Source organism: Chrysochloris asiatica, unplaced genomic scaffold, assembly GCF_000296735.1.
Source record: "Chrysochloris asiatica unplaced genomic scaffold, ChrAsi1.0 scaffold00063, whole genome shotgun sequence".
NCBI classification, from domain to species: domain Eukaryota; kingdom Metazoa; phylum Chordata; class Mammalia; order Afrosoricida; family Chrysochloridae; genus Chrysochloris; species Chrysochloris asiatica.
In genome coordinates, this window is record NW_006408581.1 from 10077578 (window position 1) to 10093042 (window position 15465).

Here is a 15465-nt window from a genome sequence, read left to right on the forward strand (position 1 = left end):
AAATTCATTGGTTTTAGAGAGAAAAAATAACAGTTGAAAAAAGGAAAAAAGGCCACTTGAATGCTGTAGTAAATTATAGTAACATGAAAGTAAGTAAATTAATATTAACTAATTTTGAAGCATAAGGAGCTCTGGTAGTGAACTGGTTACGAGTCTGGCTGCTAACCATAGGGTCAGCAGTTTGAAACTACCAGCTGTTTCTCAGGAGAAAGATGAGTCTTTCTGCTCCTGTAAAGATTTACAGCCTTGGAAACCCTGTACAGGGTCGCTATGAGTCGGAACTGACTCCACGGCACATAACCACCACCACCAATTTTGAAGCATAATGGATTAGAATTTACTATAGCTATTAATGGAGCCCTGGTGTGGTGCTGTGGGTTAATGTGCCAGACTGCAAAGCCTTTTGAACTGCAGGGTTGGCGGTTCAAGCACACCAGCTACTCCTCGGAAACCCTGTACAGGGTCACTATGGGTCGGAATAGACTTGACGGCACATAACAACAACAACAACATAGCTATTAATTGGGAGAGTATAAATAAATTTAAAAGGAGACTACTGATCTTTAAAGAGTTGGAGACTTTTGCATACACTTAATTCTAAGAGAATTTTGACAACCCAAAGTAACTGTCAATCATGAATCACTTAGAAATAGACTCTTATTAAACTGAAAAGAATGGCATCACAAAATAGAAGATAATCAACCTAGATATTAATAAGTAGAGACTGTGAAAAATTTGAACGAGTATTACCAAAAAAGTAATTTGGAATGCTGTTTTTCAGTGCCATCAAGTGAGTCTTGGATCATTGTTGTTATGTACCATCAAGTAGGTTCTGGCTCATACTGACCCTGTATAGGGTTTCTAAGGCCTGGCTGGTGAGTTTGAACTGACACTCTCTCAGTACAAACTGACCTTGAAGTCTAGTGCTTATCCTACACTTTCACCTCCTAAATATAACTGAATGAAACACTGGTCCTTTCCCAGCATCACAATTATTCCTGTGCTTAAACCCATTGTTGTCATAATGGTGTCTGGACTGAGATTATAAAAGAAGAAATTTATTAAAGCATAAAAAGGTGCAAATTCAGAGTTAGCTGTATCTAAAATGTGAAAAACTTCATTATAAAAAGCAGTTGAAGGTATGGAAGGGAAAAATTGAGAATGAGAGATTTAGGCATTAAAATATGCTTTTGACATTAATTGAATGACATGTTCTTCTTGTTTTGATAGGCAATATAACGAGACATCACAGTGTTTACTTAAAAATAAAAAAAGTGAGCTATGTATTAGTGCATAACTAAATGTAAGTGAAAAAAAAATCTCTAAAGTCATCTTTTAATTCTCTAAATGTAGTTACTGCTTCTTTCTATAGAACATCAAAAATCATACAAATGATCACTCCTTCAGTACAACATTCCCACACCACTATTGAACAGTACTATAAATATTGTTATTTCTTGATAGTTACAATAGATGAAGCATAGAGACTATTTGACTACATTTTTAATCAAATAATAACCACTTTCAATAGTTGTTTGCCAATTATTCACTCCTCTCAGAATACATTTTTGTGAATAAACTGTGCTAAAAAATCATTACAGTAACCTGATTTAAAAAAAATGGTGAAGAGGGCACATAGGAAAAAAATACCTTCCAGGGGCAGGGAGTGGTTCTTTTTATGAATGTACAAAGCATGAGTTATTTCTATAAAACTATGGCAATCCAATTATGTTAAAAATCAGGAAAAAAATAAGATCTGGCAAATTAAATTATTTATTTAGAATTTCAAGGCACTTTGTGATACTTTCCAAATTGCACATAACTTTAGAAATGTATATTTAACTTCTTGAAATATTTTTATTGGTTGGAGGTGAAAAAAAACAGAAAACAAAAATTATCTTCTCAATCCTTCAGAACCTCTTTTATTGCTATATATGCCACAGAATCTGTGATTTAGTCAGCAATATGAATTATTCTACATTGTATCATAATCTGTAAATACTCAAAGAAACAAAATTGCATGCATTCTCATTTTCTCCATATGCTTTTCCATAATTGTGTGAATTGGCCAACATTGCTTGAACAACCACTTTTAACTGCTTTGCATTACACTTTTCTTCATTTGCTTGAATCTTCAGATAAAAGGTTGTTGAATTTTAATTTTCAAATAATATGAATATGCATACTGGACAGTATAAGACATATGTCTTAGCAAATGTAGTATTTTGTACCATTTTTCCAAGTACATATTATATGATCGAAATTTAGCCATGCTGACCTTTAAAGCAGAACTTCCTTAATTTTCACTGCCAAACTAGGACTACTTATTACGAATCATTTGCCCATTCTCCTATGTATAGCACTTAGAATTTGACTCATTTATTTCTGTGACAGTACAAGTAGTACTGGTATGAACATTTGATGCTGTTATTAGATGCCATTGAGTCAGTTCTGACTTACGTACAACAGAACTAACACCACCCTGTCATGTGCCATTATCCCATCATCTCTATGATGGAGCCATAACTGCAGAAAATGTGTTTACAGTTTTCGTTTCTGTTGCTGACAATCAACTTTACAAAACATGATATGCAGGAACTGGTCCCTCCTGATGACATGTCCAAAGTACTTGAGATGATGTTACAACACCTTAGATCCTCAAAAGCATTATGGCTGTACTTATTCCAACACATATTTCCTTATTCTTCTGAAAGTCCATGAAATACTTTATATTCATCATCAACAAAATAATTAATAGTCCTTTTTCATTCTTCAGGAGTCCTGGTGTGGCATTGTAGCTTAATGCGCCAGAATGCAAAGCTGTTTGAACTGCAAGGTTGGTGGTTTAAGCTCACCAGATGCTCCTTGGAAACCCTATACAGGGTTGCTATGGGTCAGAACTGACTCGACGGCACTTAACAACAACAACAACACTTCATTGTTCAAAGGAGCTCTGGTAGCATAGTGGTTACAAATCAGACTGCAAACCAAAAGGTCAGCAGTTCGAAACTACCAGCTGTTCCACAGGAGAAAACTGAGGCTTTCTGCTCCCTTAAAGATTTAGAGCCTCAGAAACCCTGTACAGGGTTGCTATGAGTTGGAACTGACTACACGGCACATAACAACAACAACATATATATACACACACAAACATGCATACATATACACATATGTTGTTCCTCTCCAACGCCATAACTCAGATGCATCAATTCTTATATGGTCTTCTTTATTCATTGTCCAATTTTCACACACACACACACACACACACACACATACATTTTGTTGTTGTTGTGAAGTGCCAGTGAGTCAGTGTCGAACCATAGCGACATTGTATAAGGTTTCCGAGGAGCAGCTGGTGAGCTTGAACCAATACCCTTGCAGTTCAAATGGATTTGCAGTCTGGTGCATTTACCCACAGTGCCACACCAGGACTCCTACACCTATGGATGCAGTAGCTCAAAAAAGGGAACAAATCTTTACAGCAAGGATCATTCCTACCCCTTCCATATACAGAGTAGACAAGGATAATCAACTTGGACATTGACTACCCAGAGTGGGGGAGCTAGAAAGGCAGGAAGTGACTGGCTTACAAGCTTTCAAGAGGGAACCTAGATCCAGAGGGCATGGAAGAAGGTAGAATCTCCATTGAGTAGTATCCAATCTGTCTAGATGAAGCTAATGAAAGGAAATGCAGATAGGTCTCTTGTGATACAATAGTGAATAATTGCTAAAAGGACTGATTGTGAGGGTTGGAAATGTAAAGGTAGACATTTTGTAGCAAGGAGGGGTGTGATTAACTTTGCAATCTAGGAGCGGAGGTCCCTAGGACCATTAAGGGAGAAGAGCGGAGTGTGGGACCCTATACAGAGAAGCAGTGACACCAGAGATGGAGGCAGAGATGATCACGTGGAGTGATGGAGAAGCTGGGGACTTTAAACCCAGAGAGGGAGAGGGACTATGTACTGATGACTGGGGGGCAGGCTTGTAGGGTATACCCTTTGGTTGGTTGATGATGCATTCAGGGGATTGTAACCATGGCAATGAAATGATATACGATAGGATGAATGTAAAACTAATCTTCTTCCATGTAAACTATCACACAATTCACAATAAAACATTTAATAAAAAGTACAAAAAAAAAAAAATGAGGTTCTAGACTAGTATCAGAATGATCAATCTAGGTCTGAAGCATGAACATATTTTAGCTTTTGCTCATTTCCCTTGTAAACTTCAAACTCTTAGACACACATAAGTACATAAGAAAGAATATCCCTGCAACTGAGAAATCCATAAAATTAAGTTCATAAAAAAACTTTTTTTCTTCATGGATAAAGATATAAACAATGTTCTTTGTGAGCGTTTTGGTATAAGACATTTATTATAAATGCCCTTAGCAACCCACAGGGAAAAAATTTAAGATAATTATTTTGTGACCAACTTGTAAACCACTCCTTAGGCATATATTTAATCAATCTTAGAGAGTCCTGGGGTGGCTCTGTGTGTTAAAGCGCTGAACTGCAAAATTGGTTTGAACCTCAATGTTGGAAGTTCAAACTCACCAGTTGCTACTCAGAAACCCTATATGGGGTTTCTATGTTGTTGTTAAGTGCTGTGGAGTTGGTTCTGACTCATAGCGACCGTGTACAGGCTTTCTGAGGCTGTAAATCTTTACAGGAGCAGAAAGCCTCATCTTTCTCCCGCAGAGCAGCAGGTAGTTTTGAACTGCTGACCTTAAGGTTCGCAGCCCGATTTGTAACCACTACGCTACCAGAGCTACTTACGGAGTTGCTATATAACCTTGAATATATCAAACCTGAATTTAGAGACCATCTGAAAAACAGATTTGATATATTAAACAATAAAGACTGAAGAACAGAAGAGTTGTGTAATGACATCAAGAACATCATATAGGAAGAAAGCCAAAATCATTAAGAAGATAAGAAAGAAGGAAAAAATTAAAATGGATGTCAGAAGAGATACTGAAACTTGCCCTCCAGAATAGAGACGCTAAAGCAAATAGAAGAAATGAGGAGGTAAAAGAGATGAACAGAAAATTTCAAAGATCAGCTTGAGAAGACAAGTCAAATATTGCAATGAAATGTGCAAAGTTCTAGAGTCAGAATACCAATAAGGAAGAACACATTCAGCATTTCTCAAGCTGAGGGAACAGAAGAAAAATTCAAGCCTCAACTTTCGTTATTGAAGGATTCTCTGGGCAAATTATTGAATGATGCAGAAAGCATCAAAAGAAGATGGAAGGAATACCCAGAGTTACTGTATCAAAAGGAAATGGATGATGTCCAACCATTTCAAGAGGCAGGAACAAGGCACCAGGAAATGATGGAATAAAAATGGAAATCTTTCAAGAAAGTGAGGCTGCACAAGAGGCCCTCACTTATCTCTGCCAAGAAATTTGGAAGACTACTATCTAGCCAACTGATTGGAAGAGATCTGTATTTGTGCCCATTCCAAAGATAAGTGACCCAATGAAATGCGGAAATCAAAGGACAATATAGATGATATCCCATGTGAGTAAATTTTACTAAAGTTAATTCAGAAATGGCTGCAAGCATACACTGACAGAGAACTTCAAGAGGTTCAAACCAGATTCAGAAGTGGACATGGGATGAGGGATATCATTGCTGATAGTTAATGGATCTTGGCTGAAAGCAGAGAATACCAGAAATATTTTTACCTGTGCTTTATTGTTTATGAAAATAGTTTCTATTGTGGGGATCATGACAAGCTATGGACAACATTGTGAAGTATGAGTAATCCTGAACACCTAATTGTGCTCATGAGGAATCTGTACATGAACCAAGAAGCAGTTGTTCAAACAGAACACGGGAACACTGAAAGATTTAAAATTAAGAAAGGTGTGTGACAAGGTTGTATTCTCTCACCATACTTATTCACCTGTATGCTGAGCAAATAATCTGAGAAACTGGGTTATATGAAGAAAAACCTGACATCCAGATTGGAGGAAGACTCATTAAGAACCTGTGACATGCAGGTGATAGAACCTTGCTTGCTGCAAGTAAAGAGGACTTAAAACATTTACTGATGAAGATCAAAGAGCACAGCCTTCAGTATGGATTGCATCTTAATGTCAAGAACACAAAAAAACCTCACCACTGGACCAATAAACAACATCCTTATCAATGGAGAAAAGATTGAACTTGTCAAGGACTTCATTATTCTTGGATAAACCATCAACAGTCATGGAAGCAGCAATCAAGAAATCAAATGATGTATTGTACTAGGGAAATCTGCTGCACAAGACCTTTGTAAAGTGTTGAAGAGCAAAGATGTCAGCTTGAGGACTAAGGTGTGCTTCACCCAAGCCATGATATTTCCAATCACTTCATAGGAATGCGAAAGCTGGACAGGGAATAGAGAAGATGGTAGAAGAATTGATGCTTTTGAGTTATGGTGTTGGAAGAGAATATTGAAAGTGCCATGGGCTGTCAAAACAGCCAAAACATGGGCTGTTTTGGAAGAAGTGCAGTCAAAGTTCTCCTTGGAAGCCAGGATGGCCAAACTTCATCTCTCATACTTCAGACATATTGTCAGGAGGGACCAGTCACTGGAGAAGGATATTATATTTGGTAAGGTGGAGGATCAGAGAAAAAGAGGAAGACCCCCAGCGAGTTGGATTGGCAAAGTGGTAGCATCAGTGGGCTCAAGCGTGGCAACAATTGTGAAGTTGGCCCAGGAGCAGGCAGTGTTTCGTTCTGTTGTGCATAGGATCATTATGAGTTGGTACCGACTCAATGGCACCTAACAACAACAGTGGTTCGGAACCGACTTGAGGACACTTATCTACAATAATAGACCACATTAGTGTTTCCAACCAATGACTATAAAACCCTGTGTTGGTTTGCCCTCTTTCCCTATTGTTCTATCTTGAAACTTCCAATCAGAGTATGGTACTTTTAGTTTTTTATTTAGTCTCATAGACATGCCTCAGTTACTCCAACATCGTATACGTTTGATTTCACTTTGTGAGTTCAGATGTGTCACAGGTTTGACTGCTTTTAACCTTCAATAAATCTTTTTGTTTTTATTTTAAGAAATTGTGTTCTTAGTGATATTTTCTCTTGTCAGAAGTGGTATTATAAGGGACATTTTCTCTGGCTGCCCCCAGGACACTGACATTCTAGAGTTTCGGTGCCAAGTATGAACTCTTTGCATCTCCACAGATTCCAGGAAGCCATCCCAGATTTTTAAATCTTTTTTTCATTGAGATATACCTCCTTGTGTTACTTTCTTTGTAATTTGCTATTGGCTCTCTCTTCTTCTTTCATTTCCAAGTTGCTCCAAGCACTTTAATAGACTCTTTTCCAAATTACACATAAATTTGTTTTGATTGTTACCACAAGACTCACATGTTTCATAATTATAGGCTTTGGTAGTATTGAAATCTCCCATTAAGTTTGAATTCACCTATTTTTCTTTAGTGTGCATTCAGATTTTTAACATGAATAGTCCACAGTTTAGTAAATTGGCAAATGCCTGTTCTAAGGATTCAGCACACTGGCTACTCATATGAGCAAATGTGTTCCCCACCATATCTGTGTGTTTCTACAGCACTGTCATGAATACAAGGGAATTACACATAATTCAGGGGGAAAGTCCATTATTTTTTAGTTCCATTTTTTTCATGAACTTTTAAAAAATCTCTCATTTACTAAGTGTATTTAGACCATCAATGAGTAGTATAAGGTTCTTTGAGCTAAATAAACTAGGTTTTCTGCACAATCATTAAAAAAGAACAGTTCTCAAATTCAACAAATATAATTGGGTGACCATTTTGACTGTCATATGGACAGCTTTAAAAAACATCAACAAAGCAACATGACTTTCAATGCAACATGGTGGTGGTGTGCTCTGGAGTCAATTTCAACTTCTAGAGACCCTGTACATGGTTTCTGAGGCTGTAAATCTTTACGGGACTAGAAACTCTCACCCCACCCACCTAATGACAGGCCATACCCTCTCCCCTCTGCCAGTGCTGTCACAACCCCCCCCCCATTTTTTCTATATCTTTCTTCTTTTTTTCCTTCCTCTTCCCTCACCTATGTAGGGTTTGTGAGACTACAAGTTTTCTCAGAAGCAGAAAGACTAATTTATCTTCTGTGAATTAGCTGGTAGGCTCAAACTGTGCCTATTTTATAGTGCTACCACACTCTCCTATTAAAACAATGCAAAACAAAAAATCAGGGTGAAGAAAACCAATATATAATCAATTAATATAATAATACCACAATATCTCAGAAGCAACAGACAACTTCAAATCAGACAAAGAATAACAAGTAAAACAGGAAATGATCACCCAAACATATGTCCAAAATACAAGGCCAGAATATCTTCCATGAGAAGAAATGTTATTGGAAGTACCTGATAAGGAATTCAGAAGATTTATATTGAGGTCCTTTTCTTAGTTCAAGAAAGGGATCAAGGAAATTACATACAAAGTTAAAGAAAACACTGAAATAAATTTAGAAGAAATCAATTAAATCATGTTGTTATTATTAAGTGTTGTGGAGTCAATTCCAATGCATAGTGACCCTGTATAGAGTTTTCAAGCAGCTGGTGAGCTTGAACCAACATCCTTGCAGCTCAGCACATTACCCCACAGCACCACACCAGGACTCCATAATTAAATAATACAGGAACAAATTAATAAAATAATCATATACAATTGATGTTGCTCAGTGACATTTGGTTAATTCTTACTCATAGTGACCCTATATAGGGTTTCTGAGGAGCGTCTGGTAAGTTTGAACCACTGACCTTGCAGTTCAAACCCTACTTATCCTAATGGGCCACACCAGGACTCCATTTGTTGTTTTGTTGTTAAGTGCCATAGACTCTGTTCCAACCCATAGCGACCCTGTATATGGAGGACTATATTAGACTGTACAAAAACAACATACAGAAGTTCAGAATATTAATACTGAAATTTCAGTAACAGATAAACTGTCAGAAGAGCAAAAATGTAGATTTTAATCAATAGAAGAGATAGTTATAAAAATGAAGACAAATCTATTAATCTTTTAGAGGATCAATAAAAAAAAGTAGAATAATAACAGCTACAACAAAACCTGAAGAAAACCTAAGAATTATGTGAGACATCATCAAGACTAACAATGGAATGGCATATATAAAGCCTTGTGGGGAAAAAAATGCCAACCAATAACTGTATACCCAGTAAAACTGTCCTTCAAATATGATGGTAAAATTGGGATATCCCCAAATATAAATTAGCCATTGCTGATGATAAGTGCCTTTGAGTTGATTGCAAGTCATAATGACCATCTATAGGGTTTCCAAGGAGCAAATGGTGAGCTTGAACCACTTACCCTGCCGTTCAAACCAACCTTACAGTCTAGCACATTAACCCACAGACACCAGGACTCCAGGGACTTGTAAATTCCAGACCAATCTTACAAAGATGCTAAAAGGAGTCTTAAAAACAGAGAACAATAGCAAACAACATTCTGAGATTAGTACACAATACGGCATCACCTGGAAATCAACCCAGATAAGAAAGTATCAAACATAAAGTAAACATATAACAATGAAAATAGGGAAACAAAGGTATTAATTTGTAAATGGAAACCACAACATAGAAAACAAAACAATAAAATGAAAAAAAAACTAACTGCAAGGTCAGCAGTTCAAACCAATTAGCATCTTCTTAGAAACTGTAAAGAAAATCACTATGAGTTAGAATGAACTCAATGGCACTTACAACAGCATAGCAAAAAATGGAAATAAATGATATAGTTGCAGTACTTCCAAATGCAGAGAATGTCAGGACCATATCAAGACAAAACAAACTATTTTAAACTTGAAAGATAATAATAAATCATAGGGTAATCTTAGAGAAAATAATATTTCTATCCACACTGAAACAGCAAAAAAACATAAAGTCTCATTATGAAATACTAAAAAAAAAACAGAAATGAAGGAAATGGTAAGAAAATCCATAAACAAAATAAACTCAGCAGAGAAAAAGTTATGGAACAAATAAATAGTCCACATACACACACACAGCAAAATCACAATAGTGTGTTCATACCTATGGAGAGTTACACTGGATGTAATTAAATGCACCTGTAAAGACATTGAGACTAACCCATTGGAAAGCAGTGCCTCTGCCCAGAAAGGACAGCAGGTCCTGGTTGTTCCAGGCTGCCTGCCCCCTGCGTGCTCTGTCTTCCACCTATTTGTTGTCTGTTTCCTACTGGTATTCTTCATCCTGCTCTGGCTGCAGCTCAGCTGCCCATGTAACATGGCCCAGGAAGCCAAGGGACAAGGAGAGGAGACAACAGGTCCTCCTTGGGCCTGCCCCTCAGAGCAACTTCTTGAGCATTGGGAAGAAGTCCTGGGATCCCCACCACTTGGCAGTGCTAGTGCCCTTCTGTAAGTGCTTCGGCGAGCTCCTTGTCTTTATGCTCCACATGCACCCCTTCTAGAGCAGCAAGCAGATCCAGCCCACATCTATGTGCTCAACCAGGTAGACTAGTTCAGGTTTAATAGGGCTGCTTTCATCAGTGTAGTCTTCCCGGAGATCAGCCACACCAAGGTCTACATTGGCATGCATGACGTGGACCTGTTGCCTCTCTACGGGGAGCTGGACTACAGGATTCCCAAGGCCTCACCTTTCCATGTGACCTCTCCAGAGTTCCACCTGCTCCCCCACTACAAGACCTATGTTGGTAGTATCCTGACACTCTCCAAGTAGCACTACCAGCTGTGTAGTGGCATTTCCAATTGCATCAAAGGATCCTCACAATGGGGTGCAAGACATCTCACCATCTGCATGACCCATTCTGGAAGAAGAGGGACCAGAAGTGCATTGAACCTTAAAAACAGGAGAATTTTAAGGTGGAGAGGAAGGGAGGCATGGGTATTGTGCAGTGCTGCGTGGGTTCCTGTATTACCCTGTCAGTGAGTGATGCCCCATATATGGTCCTCAACATCTTGTTGGACTGTGATCAGGCTGCCACCCCCTGCTGCACATGCAGTTGAATGGACTGGACAGTACAGAGCCTGTGCCTGCTGACCACAGTGCCATCCCCAGCACAAGGACTTAGGCCGGGCAGGTCCTGTGAGATGAGAATAAAGGCCTCAGATCACTGACAGCCAGCCTAGTAGTAGGCAGAGCCTGACTAGGACACAGGGAGCCCTGCTAGCAATCCACAGTGATGGAGAGAGACTGAGTGAAGCCCTGCTGGGACTATCAGCTCTGTCCTCTCACCTAGCCTGCATGTCCTGCTTTGTGTGTTGAGACCTAGGCATGCTGGAAGGGGTCTTAGGCCAGCAGGTTGAACATTTATCACTTCTGCACAGGCCCACTTTGGGCAGACATTCAGTTTGGATGCCAAGCAGCTGATGTCAGTGCACTAGTACTTAGGTCGGGTCAGGACTTCATAAACCGGAGTGCAAATACAGACAGAGGGACAGCTGAAACTCAGCTGCAGCTGATTCTTACCAGACAGTAGTGTGGACTTAAGTGTTACCAGATCTCCCAAGATTTCAAAAAAAAAGAATTCTAGCTTTTTAAACTGAAATCTTTTGATTTTTAAATGACAACAATTAATTGAAACTTTCAAAAAGTATGGCAGATCTAATATACAAAAAAAAAAAAAAGACACAGAAAATAGCAGCATGGATTAGAAAAAGTGAACCATCAACATGCTGTCTGCAAGAGACACATCCTAGAAACAAAGATAAAAATTAGCTAAAAATGGAAGAATGGGAAAGCGTATATCAAGTAAATGGCAGCCAAAAAACAAGAAAGAATGACACCCTTAACTTCTGATAAAATATACCTTAAGAGAAAAACCAGCATAAGATTCAATTCACCAAGAAGATACAGCCATAATTAATACTATGCCCTTAAAGAAAATCCTACCAAATACATATATTAAATTTTAACATAATTGAAAAGAGAAGTCAACAACTCCATAATAATGATAGGAGACTTTAATACACCACTGTGAATGAAGGGTAAAGTAAGAAACTATCTCAACAAAGATATATAAAATTTAAATAGTCTAGTCAACCTACATGATTCCTGTTTGGTAGAAAATAATGTATATTGAGCAACAGGTCAATATACATTATTTTCCACCTAACAGAAAACATTCACTGGAATGGATCATATAATAGGCCACAAAGCAATACTCAATACACTTAAAAAAATTGAAATAATATAAATTATCTTTTCATACCAAAATGTTCTAGAATTAGAAATCCACAAGATCTAGGAAAACAATAACAATATGCAAATGGAATAATAATCTACTTAAAACTGCTTTCTAATAGAAGAAATAAAAATAAATTTCAAAATTCCTGAATCAAATGAAAATGAAAATAAAACTTACTACAATACTTGGGACTTAGAAAACACAGTGCACAGAGAACAAGTTGTAGCAATAAATTAAAGAATGAAGCAAAATCAACACCTTAAAGCAATTGGAAAAAATAACATAAAACAACAATAACAACAAAAACCCTAAAGTCACCAGAAGAAAGGAAATAACAAAGATTTGATCAGAAATAAACATAAAATTGAAAACCAATAATCAATAATACTAGAAGCTGGTTCTTTGAAAAGATAAACACAATTGAGAAAGCACATGCAAATTTAACCAAGGAAAAGTGGGAGAAGTTCCAAATATCATGAATAAGAAATGAAACAGGCAATGTCACAACTGAAACAGAAAGGATAATAACAGAATATAATGAAGAACTGTACTCCAACAGAGATGAACACCTAGAAGAAAGGGGCAGATATCTAGAAACACACTTCCTACCCAAACTACGATAAAAAAAATGTGAAGAAACTCTTCACACACACACACACACACACATTTTATATGTTGTTTTGGATTTTTCATTTTTAAGGAGTCCTGGAATCGCATTGTGAGTTAATGCACTGGACTACAAGGTTGCTTTGAACCACAAGGTCCGTGGTTCAAGCTCACCAGCCTTTCCTCAGAAACCCTATATATGGTTGCTATGGGTTGGAACCGACTTGACAGCACTTAACAACAACAATATATTTAAGAGTCACACAGACTTATTTGTAAAGTGTCATGCAGTCATTTCATACACTTAACTTTACGGGATCAGAAAGCCTCTACTTTCTCCTGTGGAATGGCTGGTAGTTTCAAACTGCTGACATGGAGGTTAGCAGCCCAACTAGTAACCACTACACTACCAGAGCTCCTTTACATATATATTTGGTATAATTTGCCAGTGCAGTTGTTCATCCAATAATTTTTTTATGGGAGTTTTATACATTTATTTATTTATATAAAACTCCCATAAAAAAATTGTTGGATGTAACAGCTTCACTGGCAAATTATACCAAATATTCAGATAGGAACAGATACCAATCCTATGCAATCTATTCTGGAATAATTTTTAAAAAAAAGATGATACAAACTCAATCTATGAAACAAGTCTAACCCTGATACTATAACCAAGCAAAGATACCAGTAAAGAAGAAATGTATAGTCCAACATCTATTGTGAATATGTTGTCATTACTGTTAAACTTTGAATCAATTCCAACTCATAGCAACCCTGTATTGTGTAGACCTTGTGGTTCAAACCAAGTATGAGCCCAGTGCTTATCCTGTGGTGCTAGATCAGGGATCCATCATGAAAATAGGTGAAAAAATTCTCAACAAAAATCTTAGCCAATAGAATCCAACAACATAGAAAAATAATATATCACAAGCAGATCAGATTCACCTAGACACACAAGGATGATTCAACATTAGAAAATTAATCAATATAATCCACCACACACACAAAAAAAGAAAAACAATCCATGATTATATCAATCAATGAAAAAAGAAATCTGACAAAATCCTTCAAAATTTCTTCATAAAAAGCACTCAACAAAATAGGAATAAGAGGGAATTTCCTCAATATTATTAAGGGAATACCTACAAAACAATATCTAAACTATTCTCAATGGAGAGAGGCTGAAAATAATCCACTTGGGAAGAGGAACCAAACCAGGATAATGTCTATCACTGTGCTGATTTAATAGTGTTACCAAAGCATCAGTGCAAAGCAGGGAAATAAAAGCCATCCACAATGGCAAAGAAAAAGTAAAAATATCTCTATTTTCAGATGATATGATCCTATAGCTAGAAAATCCCAAGAAATCAACAAAGAAAACTATTGGAACTAGTAGAAGAAAGAGTTCAGCAAAGTGGCAGCATACAAATTCAACACACACAAAATAATCTGTCATTTTCCTTTGAAACTTACCGTGGTTGAAACAATAAGGGTCAAACAACAATTGTGAGGATGGTACAGGATAGGGCTTTGTTTCGTTTTATTGTATGTAGGGTTGCTATGAGTTGGTACCTAACAAAAACAAAGAAAGGGAACTCTGAAAAGGAAATTAGGAGAACAATATCATATACCATAAACACACAAAAGATGAAGTACTTAGACATAAATCTAATAAGAGACACAAACCAATTCCATAGAGTCAATTCCAACTCATAACAACCCTGTAATACAGAATAGAATTGCTCCGTAGGGTTTCTGAAGCTGTGAATCCTTACAAAAATTCCCTTGGAGTGACTGATGGTTTCTAACCATTGACCATGTGGTTAGCAGCTCAAGCTTAATCCATGGCACCACAAAGAATCCTTAGACACACACATAAAAAAAACCTACACACACAAAAATATAATAAAATACTACTAGAAATCAAAAGGAGCTCTGGTAGCATAGTGGTTACGAATCGGGCTACAAGACGCAAGGTCAGCAGTTCAAAACTACCAGCGGTTCCACGGGAGAAAGAGGAGGCGGTCTGCTCCTGTAAAGATTTATAGCCTCGGAAACCCGGTACAGGGTCACTATGAGTCGGAACCCACTCCACGGCACATAACAACAACAACAACAACTAGAAATCAAAAGAACCCTACATAATTGAATAATAAACCTTGTTCATGGATAGGTAGACTTAATGTAAAAACATCAATACTGCCTAAAGTGATGTACAGTTATAATACTGATCCATCACTAACTTACATGGAAAGGAAAGAAACCTGGACATATAAAGCACTGCTAAAGAAGGCAACAAAGAAGAAGCCCTCACACTCCTCCATCTCAAAACCTACAATAGAGATGTTGTACACAATTTGTATTGATACAATGACAGACATATAGAACAATGGAATGGAACTACAAACCCAGAAGTAAGATCCATGTATAGACAGCTGACCTTTAACATAAGGATGAAATTCATTAAATGAGGAAGAGATAGTCTTTTTAATAAATGGTACTGGCACAGAGAAATGTGACAGGATCCATGGCTCTCAAAAAAAAAAAAAAAAAAAAAAGGATCAAAGACCTCAATGTAACACCTAAAACTTAAAGATCATCAAAGGAAAAATAATATAAAATTAGACATCTTAGT

At 37.2% G+C, this 15465-nt stretch overlaps 1 pseudogene; it reads left to right on the forward strand.

The window, feature by feature from the left end:
• The window catches only part of LOC102811895, a 97451-nt pseudogene that overhangs the window by 39257 nt on the left and 42729 nt on the right, over positions 1–15465 (forward strand).